This window comes from Silene latifolia, chromosome 11 (assembly GCF_048544455.1).
Source record: "Silene latifolia isolate original U9 population chromosome 11, ASM4854445v1, whole genome shotgun sequence".
NCBI classification, from domain to species: Eukaryota; Viridiplantae; Streptophyta; class Magnoliopsida; order Caryophyllales; family Caryophyllaceae; genus Silene; species Silene latifolia.
The window spans coordinates 124,327,304-124,347,002 of NC_133536.1; positions in this window are offsets into that span (position 1 = coordinate 124,327,304).

The window sequence follows — 19,699 nt, forward strand, 5'->3', positions numbered from 1 at the left end:
TGTTCTTGAGCTTTTCCACTAAGTATCTTTTGTATGACGATTTAACTTTTTGGAGAAGGTCCACCATATCATCTTCAACAATCATAGGTTCCATGGTGGGTGCGAAATGGTCTTCATAGGCAATAGGAAAGAGACATTCATTTTCTTCATGGAAGCATACCTCGAATTTCTCAAGGATGGGCTCCTCAAGTGAGGCAATCTCACAACTCTTTTCCTCCTCTTCACTCCATAAGTCCTTGCAGACACATGTTCCTCATAAGCTTCTTTCACAATCTTGTAATCATAGCTATCTTCATACGAATCATAAATGGGGGCTTCACTCTTCTTAAATAATTCTTCCTCCACCATCTCAATATTCACATCAAAAGACACACCCTCATACTCACAAAGGTTAAGAGTATTTGGCTTAGTCAACCTCATGTCTTCTTCATCAAATACTACACTTTTATACTCACAAAAGCTCAAAGAGATTGGCTCTTCCCACTTCTCATTTTCCACATCAAAGGTTACTCCTTCAAACTCGCATTCATGGTCAATGCTCAAGAATTCGTGAGGAGTGGTTTCTTCGGTTGCCTTTATTTGGGCAATTCGAATCTCCAACTCCTCACCTTGGGTAACAATGCCTTGAAGAACATTGTCCCTATTTTGGCTCTCCTCTAGCATTTATTTGAAGAAGTTTTGTTGATCTCCCATCATTTGGAGAATCACATTTTGAATGGCCTCATCTTCTTGTTGTGGGTGGGTGTGAAAATGGTTGTATTGTGGCATTTGGAATTCATTGTAAAGTGGGTATTGGGGGGTGGATGTTGTGGATAATGGATGTTGGGATTTTGGTGGGAAAAGTTGGGGTAGTACTTAGGATTTTCATTGGATGAGTTGTAAGGTAGGTTTGTGTTGACTTGCTCCTCAAACTCCCCATACCCATTGTAGTCATACTCAAAATATCCACCACATACTCCATATGTCAAGTCTTGAGCCATCATCATACCTAACACAAGGAAATAACTACAAGCACGGAAACTACAATAAAACGGTAAGAACGAACCTTGAGGAACAAGTTCCTCAAGGTTAAAGCACAAGAAACGAAATTCCCAAGGAACCAAGGCTTCTCAAGAAGAAGCACAACTAAAACTAGACAAAAGAACGATTTAAATACACAACACTGTCCCCGGTAACGACGCCATTTTGATGAAACAAGTCGTTGTCCGCCATCAAACACATTTATACCCAACTACTAGCATAACAAGCAAGTCGGGGTCGATCCACAGGACGGGAGTATTCAAATTGTTTAATCTAATTGTAGTTGTGCTTAGGGTTGTCACAATTGATTTGAGTTGATGATTCTAAACTAATGAAAGCAATGGAATAAGACAAGCAATAAATTAAGAGATGTAAATAAATAATAAAGGATACTAGGATGTCATGGGATCATAAGGGAATCAGGCTAAGATAGCATAAATGAGTTATATGGATGCAAGCAATTTATTATTGTTGTAATTAAATTGGTTCATGTCATATAATTCATACGAAGATTTGGGTCCTGGAGCCAAGTCATTTGTGGCTGTACAACACCTACAAGTCAACTTAATTCTTCCTATTAAACTACATAGATGATAAACCAAATCCTAGGGAAACTTACGTCTCGGAGCCGAGTTGATTAAGACTTTACAACACCTACAAGTCGACTTGGGTTATCCCTATTCAACTCGATGCAAGCTCTAACAAGGCTTGAGTTGGTTTTTATCTTACAAGCCTTGTTGAATAGATAAGAGATGGGTAAACAATGCAAGGTTTCATAGTCTAGCATTTCATCAAACATGATATGTTCATAAGTTGAAGAACAATAAGCAAGCATTCATATGAACTCATTAAGCATAAATTTATCCCATGATTAACTCCCCTAATCCCCCACTAATCCTTGTTAAGTAACTACTCACTCATTATCATGGGAAACATGTCATTAACGGTGTCAATCATCACAACAAGTATAAACATGATAAAAGAGTGAAGAAATAAGCAATAAAGAGTAAAGAGTAAAGGAATTATACCTAACTTAAGATGAATAATTGGAAAGGAAACTATAGTAGAAGAAAACTTGATTAATTGATGAAGAGTTGTCAATTCTCCAATAATAACCCAATAATCTTCAATTACCCAATAATAATAAAGCTTGAACAATAATTAAGGAAAGGTTAATGTTGAATAATTGAGATTAATCTATTCTAATCTAATCTAAGGAAGGTTTGCCTCCACTAAGAGGGCTTAGTCTCTTAATTATTACAAATGGAATATATATAGTGGTACATCATTAGATTAAGCAAGGGTAGTGATGTGACTCATATTTGAGCACATTTAGTCCTCGAATTAACCTCGTTCCTATGCTTTAAAGTGCATAATTGGGTCATTTACTATCTTTAGTTTCCCATTTTGCATATTCTTTTAGGTTTTGTCCCCCTTGGTAGGAAAGGAGTGCTAACCTTGCATTTACATGGTGAAATGGAGCTAAATTGATCGCATCTAATGACAAAGCATCAAGGAGAAGACAATACTAGAAGGCCTAAGTAGATAATAAAGTGGATTGGGCAATGATGAAAGGATCCTTGCATCCTCAACACAATCCTTGCGGATTGTTGAGGAGTAAAAAGAAGAGAAGCTGTTTGTCCCAGGATCCGAGCGGATTGACCACAATCCGGGCGTCTCTGAGCAGCACAACCCGAGTGTCTTGTGCCCAGGACGAGCGTCCCACAGCAGCTCAGGCCGAGCGTCTCATCTGTGATCCGCTCGGATCACAAGTCAGAACCAACCGTGCAATAACTCAAGACGCACGGGACGAGCATATTGACGTGGGACTAGCAAGACGGATATGCTCATTTCCTTCGAGTGGAGCATTTCTTCAACTTTTCTTAAGGACTTAATAGTCATTTAAGCCCTTAGTAACGCTAATCCTTGTACCTAATCTTTAGTATAAATACCCCTTTGTACTACCTAGATTATAATCAAGTCTTATCATTCCTTAATGCTCTCTTAATTAAGTTGTAATCCATTCTTAATCTTGTAATCAATTCTTAATCTAGTCTTAATACAAATCTCAATATTAATCTTTCCTTAATCTCTATTGTTCTTCATTTATTTTGCGTAATTAGAAGATTATTTGGGTTTATTTGGAGGATTGACAACCTTCCATCAATCATCAAGTACTTCTATTATTCTTTGCTTTATTATTTGGAATCATCTTCATAGGTATAATTCTCTCTTAACCTTGTTTAATTATTGTTAATCACTTTCATCATGTTTTGCTTTGCTAGTATGATTGACAACCTTGTTAGCATGTTAAACTTGATAATGAGTGAGTAGTTTCCTTAGCTAGGGTTAATGAGGAATTAGGGGAAACCAACATTGGGATTGATTCATGCTTAATCTAATATGTTTTCATAATTAATTTGCTTGCTTGTTGTGATTTTAACTTATGCACATGTTATGTTTGATGAAAGGCGAGCCTATGAATCCTTGCATTTTTTACCCATCACCTATCTTTTCAATGAGACTTGTAAGCTTATACATCAACTTGAGTCTCATTAGACCATGCATATAGTTGAATAGGAAGGACTAAGTCGACTTGTAGGTGTTGTACAATCTAATCAATTCGGTTCCGGGACCCAAATCTTCTTAAGGATTGTAAGCTTATACACCAACTCGATCCCATCACAACAATAAGTGCTTGCATCTAGTAGAGAACATGTTTGTATGATCAACTCCCATGAATCCCCTACGAACCCATGACACCCAAGTGCTTTTAATCAATTGTTTACATCTCACTTTAATCATCTTGCTTGTTTTTATTACTTTACTTTTATATTGTTGATTGTTTTAGTTGATCTCCTATCTCAACCCAAATTGTGACACCCTAAGACACAACCATTTGCAATTGAAAATCCTACATCAATACCCGTCCCTTGGGATCCGACCTTTACTTGCCTCTTTGCTAAGAGTAGTTGTGAAGTTATAAATATTGTTTTGGTTAGGTAGCTTTTGACGACGAGTTCTATACCGCACCGGGTAGATTAGTAAATAACAATGCTAAGTGTTGAATAGAGAATTGCAAGTCCCGAGGGAAATGCGCAGATCAAGCAGATACTCACACCACGATCCGCTTGACCTCAACTGGTGCACGGCTAGTCTGTAAGTAGATCCGCTCGTCCCGTGTAGGAACCGCTCGGATCGGACACTGAAATCCGCTTATCCTGTGCAGGAACTGCTCGGACCAGGACACTGCAACCCGCTCATCCTGTACCAAGGACGCACGGATCCTGGCACAGGGTTCCATCCTCTTGCTTAAAGGCCTACGATCTATGTATACTCTTTATTCTTACTCCTTTGGTTATCGTTATTGCCTCCTCTTCATACTAGTTCATCCAAGATCGTCAACAAGCTTCCAAATAAGCACGGGAGACGGGAATTCCGCCTCATTATCTGCTTTCCTATAAGACATATGAAATGCACTAGGAAAGCAAAATAGGTAGGATTTGACGGATAAAATGGCCATGAAATGTTATAATAGTATACAAAATAGGTTCAATTAAGGGACTAAATGTGCGCAATTAAGAGTCATATCAGGCCTATTCAAAAGGCTTTGATCGCCTACTAAAATCATTAAGCTTCATGGACAATGAAATTTGTCATTTGACTTAGTTTGGTGGAGTCCTATCTCAAACCACCATTTCTAATAAACCTTTTTAAAACTTGCATTTAGTGTAATCTTACTTGCATGCATCGCATGAGAGATGAAAGGGAGGGATCTCATATTTTAATTGAGATTTTTGAAGGAAATTGATGAAAATGAGAAGGTAGGAAATGCAAAGAAATGGAGAAATGAAGGATTCAATCTTTGGACCAATTATTGCACCAATCCATGGGGACCGAGGTGAACTCGCACGAGTTAAAGCCTAAAGAAAGAAAAAAAGTTCATTGCATGAGAACTCAGGCGGATTCTGGAGAATCCGAGCGTCCAAAAGCCTCAACTCGAGCGGGTAAAAATCAACTCGAGCGGGTCGACCAGTAACTCGAACGAGTTAAAATTGACTTGAGCAGGTTGACCCTAAAACTCAGTTTTTCTCTCATTTGGCTCGTGACATGGCTATATATGCATCCTATCTACTATCTTCATCTTATAAAATATACAAACCATTGAGATCATGATTGTAAGAATCCTTTTTTCCCTAATCTCTCATGTATAGTTGCATTTATGTTGTTACCTCATGACAAAACCCCTTTGTGCCTATATTAGAAATGGTGTTTAAAATCGGTTTGGGGAGGTTCAACCATGAAATAACATACATCATAGCTAATCATATAGTATAACTTGCATTGTAATATATCTCACATGTCTCATATAGTTAATGCACATAGTTAAATTTCCATAGTCACTAATGACCAGACCTCATTTCTCCTACAGTAGAAATAGTGCTTAAATCGGTTTGGGGAGGTTTGATCATAGGTGACCTAAGCATTTACTTAGAACATGCATCATCTAGTGTAGTTTAGAATGCATTCATTTGTTATATATGTCATATAGAATTACATTTATTTAGAGCATGCATTCATTCATATCATATCATTGCATTAATACTTCAACTTCCAAAAAACTTTAAAAATCCAAAAACATGTATTTCCTTTTTTATATCTACTCCTACATGTACATTGAGGACAATACCCAAAATAAAGTGGGGGATGAGAATTAATATTCCAAAATACATAAAAATTGAAAATTTTCGGAAAAAAACTCAAAAATATATTTTTAATTTCATAAAAACAAAATCCATAAAAAATTTCAAAATTTCAAAAATCAAAAACATGTTCTTTAATTTAGTAGTGTAGAATTGTATATACTTGTGTTTTTGTTCTCTTCTCACATATATACGACACTTCATTTGAGGCATTAGCAAGGGAATGTGAAGACCCCTTGGTATGATCGCTCTAATCCCTATTTCCCTTCCATTTCTTTTCATTACTCATATAAGGAGGATGGGCTTACATGTCAAGGAAGATGTTGTGTATTTTGTTGATGCGGTTTGTGTACATATGTATTGTTAGGAGTTGCATTTTGTTTGTATGGCATAATACTTGATAGAAGCATATGCATTAGGATTGTATTAGATACCTTATTTCTGCACCTCCCCACAACCACCCAAGGATGATTGGGCCGCATGTTTGATACGCGGAATGATTTTATGACAGATCATAAGTTCATCGACAAGTGATAGCTCAAAGACTCGAGTCAACCTCATAGTTGTCAACTACGCGCCGATACGGTCGTTTTGACAGTAATTAAAGTTCATTTGGAGTCCAGGTCAAAAACCGCTTCATTTTCTAAAAACCGTTTAAATGCCGAGTCGGAATGTTCCAGAATGTTCTAGAATTCTCTGAATATTTATTCCTAATTAAATTTAATACTTTTAAGGAAATATCTTCCGTATATTGTGTTTCAGGGAATAAGGAAGTGTATATCTACCGAAATTCCATAAAAAAACGCGGAAATCTTTCTTGCTGAGGAGGAAACCTTTGAGGAAATGACGCAGCAGGTGCTGCATCTCTTCCAAGGGTCGCAGTGGCTGCTGCGCCTCTTCCCCGTCCCTCTTTCCATGCTTTTCAGAATATTTCTATGATTTGTTTCAGTATCCGTGTCAGTCCTAAACTCCTTCGTGTGTTTAGTATAAATAGAGACCTTCGGTCTCCATATTTAGCACGCGAGTGTCCGCCCTTCTCTTCTCTTTTTTCATTCTAGACCACGCTATTGCTTTCAACGCCTACGTGCCTGATCAATCGCCCACGTAAGCTCAGATCATTCTGAGTCCCAGTCACGTTGCGTAGACCGACCAATTTGACCAACTCCACTTTAATAAATCTAATCAATCTTTTAAATCTTTTAAGAAGGGCACTTTCCACGCATATTCGAGTCGAGCAATCACTAAACGATAACTTTAGTCAATTTCGTTTCGTCAAACATGTAAGTCCGCGGGTGTAAAATCCTATTTTATTTATTGTACTTTTATTTTGTATCACGAATGTAAGGTCTATATCAGAAGCACGTTTAAAACTGTCTTAAAACCCATATTTTAAAATTGTATTTACAAAACAGCAAAGGTCTAACGTCGAGAAGAAACACAGCAGCAGTTGCGCCTCTTCGAAGGGTCGCAGATGCTGCGCCCCTTCCAGAGGTTGCCGCTGCTCCTACTCTTCTTCTTCTTCCTTGACTTTCTGCAATTTTCTATTTCTCTTATTTCTTTCCTTTCTTTTGTTCGTTTCAGGACATAAAACGTGTTTTATTACTCCTTTTCAAATTATAACGCATAATTCAACATAAATCCCTTACAATTCAATATTTGCGGGTTTTCGTCATCTATTTCAAACCCCGTATTTTAGAGGTTCGATTTTCTCATATCGATTCTCTGGGATTCGTCATTTGTACATACTTTCCTTTGTTTGATTTCAGTTTATCAAATTCAATTTCGTTTTCAAGTTCAAATTTTCGACCTTTAAAATCCGACATCGTATAATTATGTAAATCGCTGTAATAATTTATTAGTCTTTAATCTGACTTGTGACGATATTAGTATTCATGTAATCAATTAAAATACTTCTACTTGAGTCTAATATCAGTAATCGATCTTAAATCACCTAACGATAACAATCCGCGGTTCTGACTTCACAGCCAGAACCCAACTGGAGAACAGACGCAGAAAGTGCAGCGCCTCATCCAGAGGACGCAACAGATGCTGCGCCTATTCTAGGTTGGCTTCTATCCCTGAATTCTTTCTCGCCTTGATGTAGCTTCTAGTTACGGTTTAAATCGATAATTATCCGTATTATCATCTCTAATCTGCCATATTTTCGTATTTTATTTCAATTTTATTTCCTTCTTCGAAATTCCGTTTTTGAGCATGCTTTTGACGTAGATCAAGTAATCCTTGTAATTCTTGTAATTTTTTTAATTTAATCAATGTAATTTATTTATCATTATTATTATTATGTATGATTTATTTACTTGGTTTTCACATGTAATTAATTTGACTTCCAACTTCGACCCAATGGTTTGCTAAAATACGTGTTAACCGACATAGTCTAATTTCACATGCTAGGATTAATCTATTGTTTGTTGCATTGCATGCATTACATCGACAACATATCAAATATGAACGATTTCCCTAATCATTAGTAGAGGCGCTGATGCGTGTCATTTATATGATGTTGTACACCTCATTTTACACGCATTTCAGAGCTCAATTATGTAGTTTATGCTACTATTTACCCCATTTCGTCTACTTTCGTATTTTTATGTAATATTGCAGATTTATGCGGAAATGAGTAGAAATTGAGCTAAATCCGTCCCCGAGTACTTTGCATTGCATTTGACGTGAAGTATTTACTCAAGAAACGAACTTGGTGCGCATATCGAGGCCCGAAAGACTAATTCACGAAGTTTTTAAAGCCAAGTACCCGCTACTCCAGTCGATCGACTGCCTCCTATAGTCGATCGACCAGTGTGCGACTTACAGAAGCTACTGTTCAGTGCAGACCAGTCGATCGACTGCCTTGCATGGTCGATCGACCATCATACGAGCTGATGCGCAAATTAAAGAAATAGAACAAGAATTCCAAAGCCCATTGAATATTAGGTTTAGGAATAAGTGTTATGTTATATTCCTATATAACGTAACCTGACATTATCAAGTGATCATCAGATTTTTATCATAGAAAACTTTAGGGGAATAATTAGGGTTTACATTCAAGTTTACATTCTTTCAAATACAATTTACTTTTCGTTCGTGCTTTCCGATTCTCCTTACTTCCACTCGGTATTTTTATGTTCTTATATTTAGTTTTATTGCTTTATTTAGTTCATAGATTAGAAATTTCTAGAATAGTTTTCGCAAAGCCAATTATTGTTTGATGTTAATCATCTATTTAGCTGTTTTATTCATGAATTCGTCTGTTTTATTAGTCAATTTTATAGTTGTTATTATTTCCAGTATGAGTAGCTAAACCCCACGTGCTAGGATGTAGGGAATCTGTAGAAGTAGGCGGCATTAGAATAGTATGACCTGAAATCGCGCCATGGTCGATCGACTGGGTTCCTGGTCGATCGACTGGCCACGTGAGTTTTGTTTCGTTTTAATTAATTTAATTGCTATATTTGACGAATCGAGTGCACGCGACTAGTTGAATGTTTAGGAAATTAACCGACCCAATAAAGATCGAAAGATAGGGAAGGGAGATAGCCTACCTAATTAAGACGACTAGATTAATGAGATCGAAAGATGAGTTAATTTAGCCTTTTAAATCACTTTTCAGGACGAAAGTTAGCATTAGTGATATTAGGGACCTGTAGCGAGATCGAAAGATGCTACCTGTTGAGAATGGACCGAGAGGACTTCTTATTTTTCCCGTCTCACGTGTTTGTTTCAGACTTACCTAGGATGCTGCCGCCAAAACTATAGTGAACCGACCATCTTAGCACCCTTTTAATATTTGATTTCATCTACTAGCTTAGTTTACTTTTCATTTATTGCTTTAGTTATAGATCAACTCAACTCAAATCCCCCTCACATTCGTTACTTTAGTCTTAAATAAAACAACTATTAATTGCATCGCCTCTCCGTGGTTCGACCCTGACTACCACTAGCTATAGTAGTAGTTTGGACTATAAATATTATTTTTGGTGCACACAACGATAGGCATCAAATTTTGGCGCCGTTGCCGGGGAAGCAATTGTTTAAAATTTTTAGTTGTTTCTATTTTAATCTTTCTCTTAGTTTAAGGGACATCTGTTCCTTAAACTATTCTCATATTCTACTTGTAGTTTCTTCTTATGCGCAGGTCACAGGGTGGTGAGTTACTACCGTTCAATCCTGAGATTGAGAAGACTTTGCGTGAGTTGAGACGATCATCTAGAGTATTGCCGACAGAGGAAAAGTTGAGTACTATGTCTAGTTACTACGAGAACGAGCTATTCGAAGAGGATCCACCTTCGTCACCTATTTCTACTTTCTTCAGCTGAGACCGTCATATCTCCAGACATGGCTGAAGAAGCAAGTGTAGTCAGTCACTCTGAGCCGACAGCTGAGAATCTCTATAAGGGATTCGCACTTCCAGGGACGGACAGGAAATTCGAGCCGAAACCGTCTTATATCAACTTGGTTAAGAGAAACCAATTCGGGGGAGCTGCAAATGAAGATGCAGCTAATCATATGGAGACATTCATTGATTATTATTGTTCCATACCCCCACCGACCGGTGTGACCCAGGACCAGGTGAAGGAGACTATGTTCATATTCTCTCTTCGTGATGCTGCAAGGGAGTGGTACCGAGACCTGGATCGAGTTGCTAATGGGATCAATGATTGGAAGTCGCTGGCCCTGGCATTTTACAAGAAATATTTCTCTTCCTCGAAGACCAATGCCATTAGAGCTCAGATCACGAGCTTTAAACAGGGTCCTGATGACAATTTTCATGAGGCGTGGGTCCGTTTCAAGAAGCCGGTGCGAACTATTCCGCACCATGGGTTTGAGAAATGGAGCCTATGCAATCAATTTTATAATGGGCTCTATGACGATCAGAGGGCTATCCTGGATGCCGCAGCTAATGGTAGATTCCAGGAGAATGTTAAAGAAACTAAGGGGTGGAAAATTATTGATGATTTGGCCACCCATAAAGCCGAGTATGGAAATTCCAGGGGAAATCAAAGGAGAAGTGCTGAATCCCCTTCTGTAGCTGCATTAGAGGCTCTCACGGCGAGATTTGATAAGTACGAGTTGGGAGGAGCTTCAAAAGGAGGGATCTATCATGTGAATGCTATTTCAGACGGTCCCTTCGTCTGCAAGATATGTGGAGGAGAAGGACATGTTTCAGACAACTGCAGCATTCCCTATGAGTCTTGTGCTGCTTTTTAACATTATAGGCAGACAAACACTTATTTTGAGCCGAATGTCCATCCGAACTTAAGGTGGAGTAGCCAAAATGTCCTAAATCCGACTCGACCTCCACAGCAGCAGCAGAAGCAGAATTATGTGCCCCCTCATAAGCAGCAGCAGCCATATCAAAAGCCTCCGTATGTCCCTCAGCAGCAGCAGCAGTCCCAAGGCTCCGAATTTGCCGAGTTGAAAAATTTGTTGCTGAAAGAATATCAAGCTAGAGAGGCCGGGATGAAAATGTTGGAGAGCCAAATCACTCAATTGGCTAGCAAGAGTGCAACTCGAGCTCCGGGGCATTTACCGTCGCAGACGGATTAAAAGGAGACCCTTAATGCTATTACTTTGAGGAGTGGGTCTACCCTTGATGGGCCCTCTATGGTCGAGGATGTCACTGAAAAATATGAGGTGGAACCAAGTAAGAAGAAGGCTGTAACGAATAATTCCAAGAAAAAGACGATCAGCAGGTATGTCAGTCGATCGACTGACATACCCAGTCGATCGACCAGTCCGCGAAGTGACACAGCTACATTTCCCGTAGAAGTCAGTCGATCGACTGACTACGCTGCTGATGGTGAGTCTTTTCGTCCTCCAATGCCAAATAACTTGAGGGACCACTTGTTTCGGGGTACGACTACTCCGAAAATATTGAGGCAAGACCCAAATGCTGATGTGTCAGTCCCGGTTCCAAAGTATGACCCGATGACGATTAATGGTTCATTTTTGAGACGGTCTAAAGAGGGTTCAAGCTAAAACCAAGAGAAGGTAGTGGATTTTCAGCCTAAATCCACCGATGCCGGTATGAGAGACCTAGAGGAGAGGGCTAAGTTGCTTCTTTCAGCCCCCTATCCGGAGAGATTGGTGCCGACGAAGGAACAGGTATCGTTTAGCAAATTTGAAAATGTTATTCGTAGCTTAAATGTACAAGTTCCTTTTCTTGAGTTAGTTAATCAAGTGTCTGCTTACATGAAATTTATGAAGCAACCTTTATCTAAAAAGAAGTCACTTGAAACTGTGCAATCTGCCGCACTAACTGAGGAGTCATGTTCTTATTTGACCCATACTGCACCTCATAAGCTAGAAGACCCAGATAGCTTTTCAGTCCCATGTAGTATTGATACCTTTTCTATTGGGAAGGCCTTGTGTGACCTAGGAGCCAGTATTAGTGTCATGCTCTTGAGTCTTGCTAGGAAGTTGAAATTGACTAGGTTTGCAGTTACCAACATGACAGTACAGATGGCTGATCGATTTGCGGTCCAGCCTATATGAGTCTTAGAAGACATTCCCGTGCAAATAGGGAAGTTCTTTTTCCCTGTTGACTTCGTTGTACTAGATATGCCCGAGGATGCCCACATTCCTAACATTTTGGGTAGACCATTTCTGCACAGTGTTGGTGCAGTTATAGATGTTGGTTCAGGGACATTGACTTTTAAGGTAGGGAAGCATTCCATTGTCTTTGCCCAAACAGCTAAGAAGAAAGACCCCATGTGGCTAGTCACTTGTAATACGGTTTTTGAAAATAAATCTTATTTTGTGCTTTCTGATATGCCTGTCTCTATGCTTGTTTCTGCTATAACACTTCCGCCCCAGATTGGGAGCAAATTGGAGGAAGATTCTTCTGTTTTGGATATTGCAGGAGCTGGTTTGGGGAAGGAAGAGCCGCATGTTGCTCCCGCTGTGAAGGAGCCAATCGTTCAAAGAGGCGGTATAGGATGTCTTAGCTATGGCACTGATGAGGAGCCTGATGAGGAGCCAGTCAAAGTGAGGGAGTCCGACATGGACTTTGATGCACCATAAGAGGTCATTGCTTGGGAAGATGTTGAGGCTGTTGGTCCGTTGAGTTCTGCGGTTGTTGGAGTTAAGAAGAGTGCAGCTGGGAAGATGAGCATTGTAGAGGCTACTTCTTGTAGCCAGAAGCCGAGCAAGTGGGCCATTCCGTGGCCATTCTTGATCAACTATTAGTTGATTAAGACTTTTTCAAAAACCATTCATTTTATTGCTTTCGTTAAACTTTTTATTTATTGCTTTTGTGTGCGCGAGACTTCGCAATTTTAATCAGTTTGCTTAGGATTTTATATACTTTAGACTGTTACTTTGGGTTTTGCGCAATTTTGGGCGCGTTATTGTGTGAATTTGCAGGTTCATAGACCATGATAGCTCAATTTATTGAGCTAATTGAAGAAATCAGAAAGTTACAGCAGGTATTTCAGTCGATCGACTGCCTCCTATGGTCGATCGACTGAGGTGCGACTTCCAGGAGCTTCTGTTCCTGTTCACTCTTGTTGATCGACTGGGTGATGTGGTCGATCGACCATGTTCGCTGTTGTACCTGTTTTCGATCATTCCCCTGCTGTGTTTGGTCGATTTGCGGAGTTGAGGGAGTCTATTCTCCACTTTATTCTCCGACTCATTTCTGTTTTCTTCCGTTTCTTTATTTTACACATAATGTTACGTTTAATAAATTGTTTTCTCGGATTTACGCGTGGTACTTTTGCTTCTTTTCAGGTACTTATTGGTAGCATTGCTGGCTATTGAAACCTCCTAGCTCACCCTGGTTTGGGGAGGTTTCCTTTTGCTGCGCTTAAAGTCTTGTGAGTTTCCGAGCTAAACTTCATGTTTTGTTTAGGTAATTTTCTCGCAAATTCCCGTTTTCCTTTTATTTTATTACATGATTTTGCACAATGGGGACATTGTGTGATTTGGTTTGGGGAAGGGTTTTGCGTTGCATTTCATCTGCTTCCATTCACGTTTACATTTTTGTCTTGCATTGTTATTTAATACCTCATATATATATATACAAAAAATCCAAAAAAATTGAAAAATTTCAAAATTTGAAAAATTTGCACGTTTATTTTAGCATATAGGTCGAGTCGGAACGGTAGTATTTCAATGATGACGTTGCATTTTCAGCTGTTTTATGCCTAAGCCTTGCTAATTAACATGTTATTAGTAGAATTATATGCATAGTCTACGAGTTTTCGTTAATTTCTTGCTGAACTTGAGACCTGACTTAGAATTTTGGCAAACTACATCATTTTCTGAGGTTTAGATCTTACAACTGGTGACATTCATGACCAGTTCATCTAGGATTGTGAGTAGTACTCCTTATGAGACATGTTACATTAGTATGCATAAATATGAACTTAATCTGCTTAATAACAGTATGCATTCGGTTTGTGGTTTGTTGACACATGTGGAAGAGGTCACCCCTTTATTCATTTTGCCAATAAGCTCCACACTGCTAAAAATAGCCTTTTTGTCCCGTCACTATATCCTACACTTAGCCTGCCCTTGTCAAGCTAGTAGTTTATGTTCTTGGGATTGTTACTTTGTTTTTGGCCGCTAATGCTCATTATGAGATAATGTTGGGAAGATGAAAAAAGAAAAAAAAAGAGAAGAAAAATGATTCGAAAAAGAGAAAAAAAGAAATGCATGATGTACTGTAGAGGGCGGTCGATCGACTGCCCATCTTGGTCGATCGACTGAAGCCCGAGATAAGAAAAATCAAAATCACATGGTTGGAGTTTTGATTAGTTGGTGATTTTATTCCCATACTTTATTATCATCACTTGGGGAATTACAGTTATATCGGAGATTGTGAGATTTGTGCTTGATAATTAGCACCCGTTTTATTGTTAAACTTGAAAAAGAAGTTGGATGTTGTTATAATTTGGTTCCCTTAGTTACTAGCTTGGCTTTTAACTCTGTTTTTATCCAAATTTACCTTAGCCTATTCTTACCCATTACCTCACATATCCATACTTACCTCGGCATATGTCATGGTCATTTGTTTGGTTGGAATGCATATGTACGGTTTTAGAGATCATTTTCATATTAGATTGCAGGCATGTTGTTATAGGTCGTAGTTAGGTGAGAGTCTCTACATTTACTTCTTTCTATCTTTACATATATTCACCTGTATTTATTGTGTGATTGGAGCGACCCGTGAGAGTCCGAATTGATAAGTCTCTATAGTTGACGGTTCAGCAGGTTTTTAACGACTTCATAACTCGTTTGCATGATTCATATTGCTAATTGATTGTTAGATGTTGAATTAAATTGGTTTAGGCTATTCGATTTGCATTTCGCTCTGAGATTGAACTCGTTCCACTAGGTTTTAGGATCGAGTCTAGTTCTTGCTTGGGGACAAGCAAGGGTTTGGTTTGGGGAATTTGATGTGTGTCATTTATATGATGTTTTACACCTCATTTTACACGCATTTAAGAGCTCAATTATGTAGTTTATGCTACTATTTGCCCCATTTCGTCTACTTTCGTATTTTTATGTAATATTGCAGATTTATGCGGAAATGAGTAGAAATCGAGCAAAATCCGTCCCCGAGTACTTTGCATTGCATTTGACGTGAAATATTTACTCAAGAAACGAACTTGGTGCGCATATCGAGGCCCGAAAGACTAATTCACGAAGTTTTTGAAGCCAAGTACCAGCTACTCCAGTCGATCGACTGCCTCCTATAGTCGATCGACCAGAGCGCGACTTACAGAAGCTACTGTTCAGTGCAGACCAGTCGATCGACTGCCTTGCATGGTCGAAAGACCATCATACGAGCTTATGCGCAAATTAAAGAAATTGAACGAGAATTCCAAAGCCCATTGTATATTATGTTTAGGAATAAGTGTTACGTTATATTCCTATATAACGTAACCTGACATTATCAAGTGATCATCTGATTTTTATCATAGAAAACTTTTGGGAAATAATTAGGGTTTACATTCATTCAAATACAATTTACTTTTCGTTCGTGCTTTCCGATTCTCCTTACTTCCATTCGGTATTTTTCTGTTCTTATATTCAGTTTTATTGCTTTATTTCGTTCATAGATTAGAAATTGCTAGAATAGTTTTCCCAAAGCCAATTATTGTTTTATGTTAATCATCTATTTAGCTGTTTTAATCATGAATTCGTCTGTTTTATTAGTCAATTTTATCGTTGTTATTATTTCCAGTATGAGTAGCTAAACCCCATGTGCTAGGATGTAGGGAATATGTAGAAGTAGGCGGCATTAGAATAGTATGACCTGAAATCGCGCCATGGTCGATCGACTGGGTTCCCTGGTCGATCGACTGGCCACGTGAGTTTTGTTTTGTTTTAATTAATTTAATTGCTATATTTGACGAATCGAGTGCACGCGACTAGTTGAATGTTTAGGAATTGACCGACCCAATAACGATCGAAAGATAGGGAAGGGAGATAGCCTACCTAATTAAGACGACTAGATTAATGAGATCGAAAGATGAGTTAATTTAGCCTTTTAAATAACTTTTTAGGACGAAAGTTAGCATTAGTGATATTAGGGACCTGTAGCGAGATCGAAAGATGCTACCAGTTGAGAATGGACCGAGAGGACTTCTTATTTTTCCCGTCTCACGTGTTTGTTTCAGACTTACCTAGGATGCTGCCGCCGAAACTATAGTGAAACGACCATCTTAGCACCCTTTTAATATTTGATTTCATCTACTAGCTTAGTTTAATTTTCATTTATTGCTTTAGTTATAGATCAACTCAAATCAAATCCCCCTCACATTCGTTACTTTAGACTTAAATAAAACAACTATTAATTGCATCGCCTCTCCGTGGTTCGACCCTGACTGCCACTAGTTATAGTAGTAGTTTGGACTATAAATATTATTTTTGGTGCACACAACGATCGGCATCAGACGCTATCGAGGCGGGCAGGATTAGGTGTTCGATTAGTGAGCTTCCTAATATGTACCCTCACCCCTTACTCCAGTTATCTATGGACATCTGTGTCCATTGGCATCTCGAGAATCATTCTAGACATAGAATGCTAAGGGTGACGAGTTCTTAATGTTCATGTCATTACTTCATAGCCAAAGCTCAACTCAAGAACAGACGCAGGAATAGCTGCGCCTCTTCTGAGGTGATTTTTGTCCCTGAATTTCCGTTCTCGCTTTGACGTAGCCTCTAATTACGTAATTAATTAAGTAATGATTGTAATATCACCCTTAATTTGTCCTATTTTGTCAATTTAATTTCTAACCTTTTATTTTCCTTTCTTTTCATCTCCAAAATTCCGTCTTAAGTGTATTTTTGACGTAAATCAACTACTCCATTGTAATCCATTGTAATTTCAGTTATCGTTATTTATTTATCGTACTTATTCACCGCATGATTTATTCATTTGTTTTTCACATGTAATTCTAAATCCAATTCCACATAATTGTTTGCCTAACTATTTGTTCACCGACATAGTTAATGTCACATGCTAGGAATAAAACGTTATTTGTTGCATCGCATGCATATAATCAACAACATATCGACTATGAGCGATTTCCCTAATCATTAGTAGAGGCCGCTATCGAGACGGGCAGGATTAGGTGTTCAGTAAAAGGACTTCCTAATACGTACCCTCACCCCTTACTCCAGATCTTTGTGAACATCCATGTTCATTGGCATCCACGAGAGTCATTCGAGACATAGAATGCTAAGGGTAACGAGTTCTTGGTGTCTATGTCATTACTTTGTGTCTTGACATGACACGAGGTATTTGAACGGTTTCCAATTTTTCTACAATAAATTGGTGGCGACTCCACAAATGCAGGCTTATTCAACCTTTCACCGGTTTTAATGCCTCACAAATCGGTAACAGCCCATGATGTGCTTTGGCAAACCCAAGTTTCCGTGCGGCGTGGGTGCCGCCGCCTAGAGACCAGCGCGCGGGTGCGTGCGACGTGGGTGGCCCATGTCCACAGTTTGGAGACTCCGCTGGGGATGATATACTTACGTGTTACCCAGGGTGAAACATGAATAAGGTTAGGGAATAGTTTATACGAGACAGTTGCCGTTTTCATTACTCGACCTTCTTAGGTCATTTTATTTGCCCTTCCTAGGCTTAACCCAACCCATTCGACCAATCATCCCGTCTGGACAGTCCAAATTCTTATCTGGGCCTAAGGATGGATAGCGATTGACGTCAACAATACCGTGGTACATACTCATATTTGTATTAAGAGCCTTCACTACTCAAGGAAATGGACTAGGAACCGACCTTACTCATGTTTGGCACGGACCTCTCCACTGACCAGGGTTTGATTGCTTGGTATAGCAACCCACCTTTCAAGACAAAACCCTTTAAATGCACTCAGCATACCGTTATAATGTTTGTATCATATACGTGATCACCATTTGTAAACAAAACCATGACGAAATCTTTTAAAATAAAATCCTTTTCAAAATGTAAATATTTTCGAAAATGGCCTAAAATAGCGCAAAATAAGCCGAAACTCTGTCCAAATATCGAGTCAAAATTTGGGCTCAAACCCATTTCAAACCTCACTTCGAGTCAGCACTCCTACAACTACACTACAGTTGTCTAAAACAAATGTTTCTAAATTTGTCATTTTCAAATTTTGTCGTTTTCAAACCTCACTTGACAAAGTGGCACACACCCACTTCACGAGTCAAGTCTCTTTTTGGGTAAGTGTGCTAAAATGGTCGATCATGTTTTGATTCGTTGTCGATCTCGTATCCTCAGTTCCAAAATGGTGGGAACTAGTCACGGAAGCGTTAATAGTCAACCTCAACTGTCTGTAAATGGTAATGATCAAATCCTAGCCGCGCTCATTCGTCTCCAGACAAGCCAAGACCAAGGTTATGCTCGCCTCAATGCTATTGAAGGCCGAATTATCGCTGTAGAAGCTAGATTTCCTCCTGCAGAGGATGCCATCCCCGACATGGTCATACACAACAATATTCCACCCTTTGTTGGACAACCAGAAGTTAATATTCCACCAGGTCCTACAGAAGCTGAAAAACGACTCCAGTATTTGGAGGAACAACTAATGTACCTCAAGGGAGATGACATCTATTGGAAAAACAGTCGCAAATATGAGGCAGTAAATGCTCATGTATCAACTAACTTCAACATGACTAACATCCCGAAGTTTAAGGGGTATCAAAACCCTTTGAACCATATTCGTGCCTTCAAAGATTCTATGTCTATCAAATGCATCAAGCCAGAGATGTTCCTAAGGATCTTTCCTTTATCTCTCGATACTATTCCAAAGAAATGGTTCTACTCCTTAGATCACAAGAAAATTGCTACTTGGGATGATGCTGCAATTGAGTTCACCAAATAGTATGCAGATAATGCTGAAATTCAAATCAATATGCGCACTCTAGAGGTTCTTACCCAAAATGAGAAAGAAGGATTCATCGACTTCCTATGTAGGTGGAGAAAGACTAGCACGCAACTCGTCAAACGTCCAGATGAGGCTACTCTTGTTGAAACGTTCATGGACAACTTAAGGCCAATCTATGCAAACCACCTAAGATACAAAAATATAAAGTCTTTCAAAGACTTAACTGTATTAGGAATAAGAATTGAAGACGACATCCATAAAGGACTCTTGTGCAAAATGATATGTCGCGGATATCAAGGCACAACGAGTCATTCTTATGGCTCCACCTGCAAGATCGACGAGGTCAACCTTGTCGAATCATCTACCAAGAAGAGTAAACCGCAAAGGAAGTTCACCAACGTTGTTGATTCGTACTCCAATGCTCTAAAAACACTGATGAAATAAGGCAAACTCCAACCCATAAGACCTACACCTGACCCAGAGAAGAAGTCTAAGTTCTGGGATGAGAATGCCTACTGTGAGTACCATAGAGGCAAGGGGCATGATACAGAGAATTGCTTCAAACTGAAACATGTCATTCAGGATATGATTGAGGATGGGCGCCTGCCTATA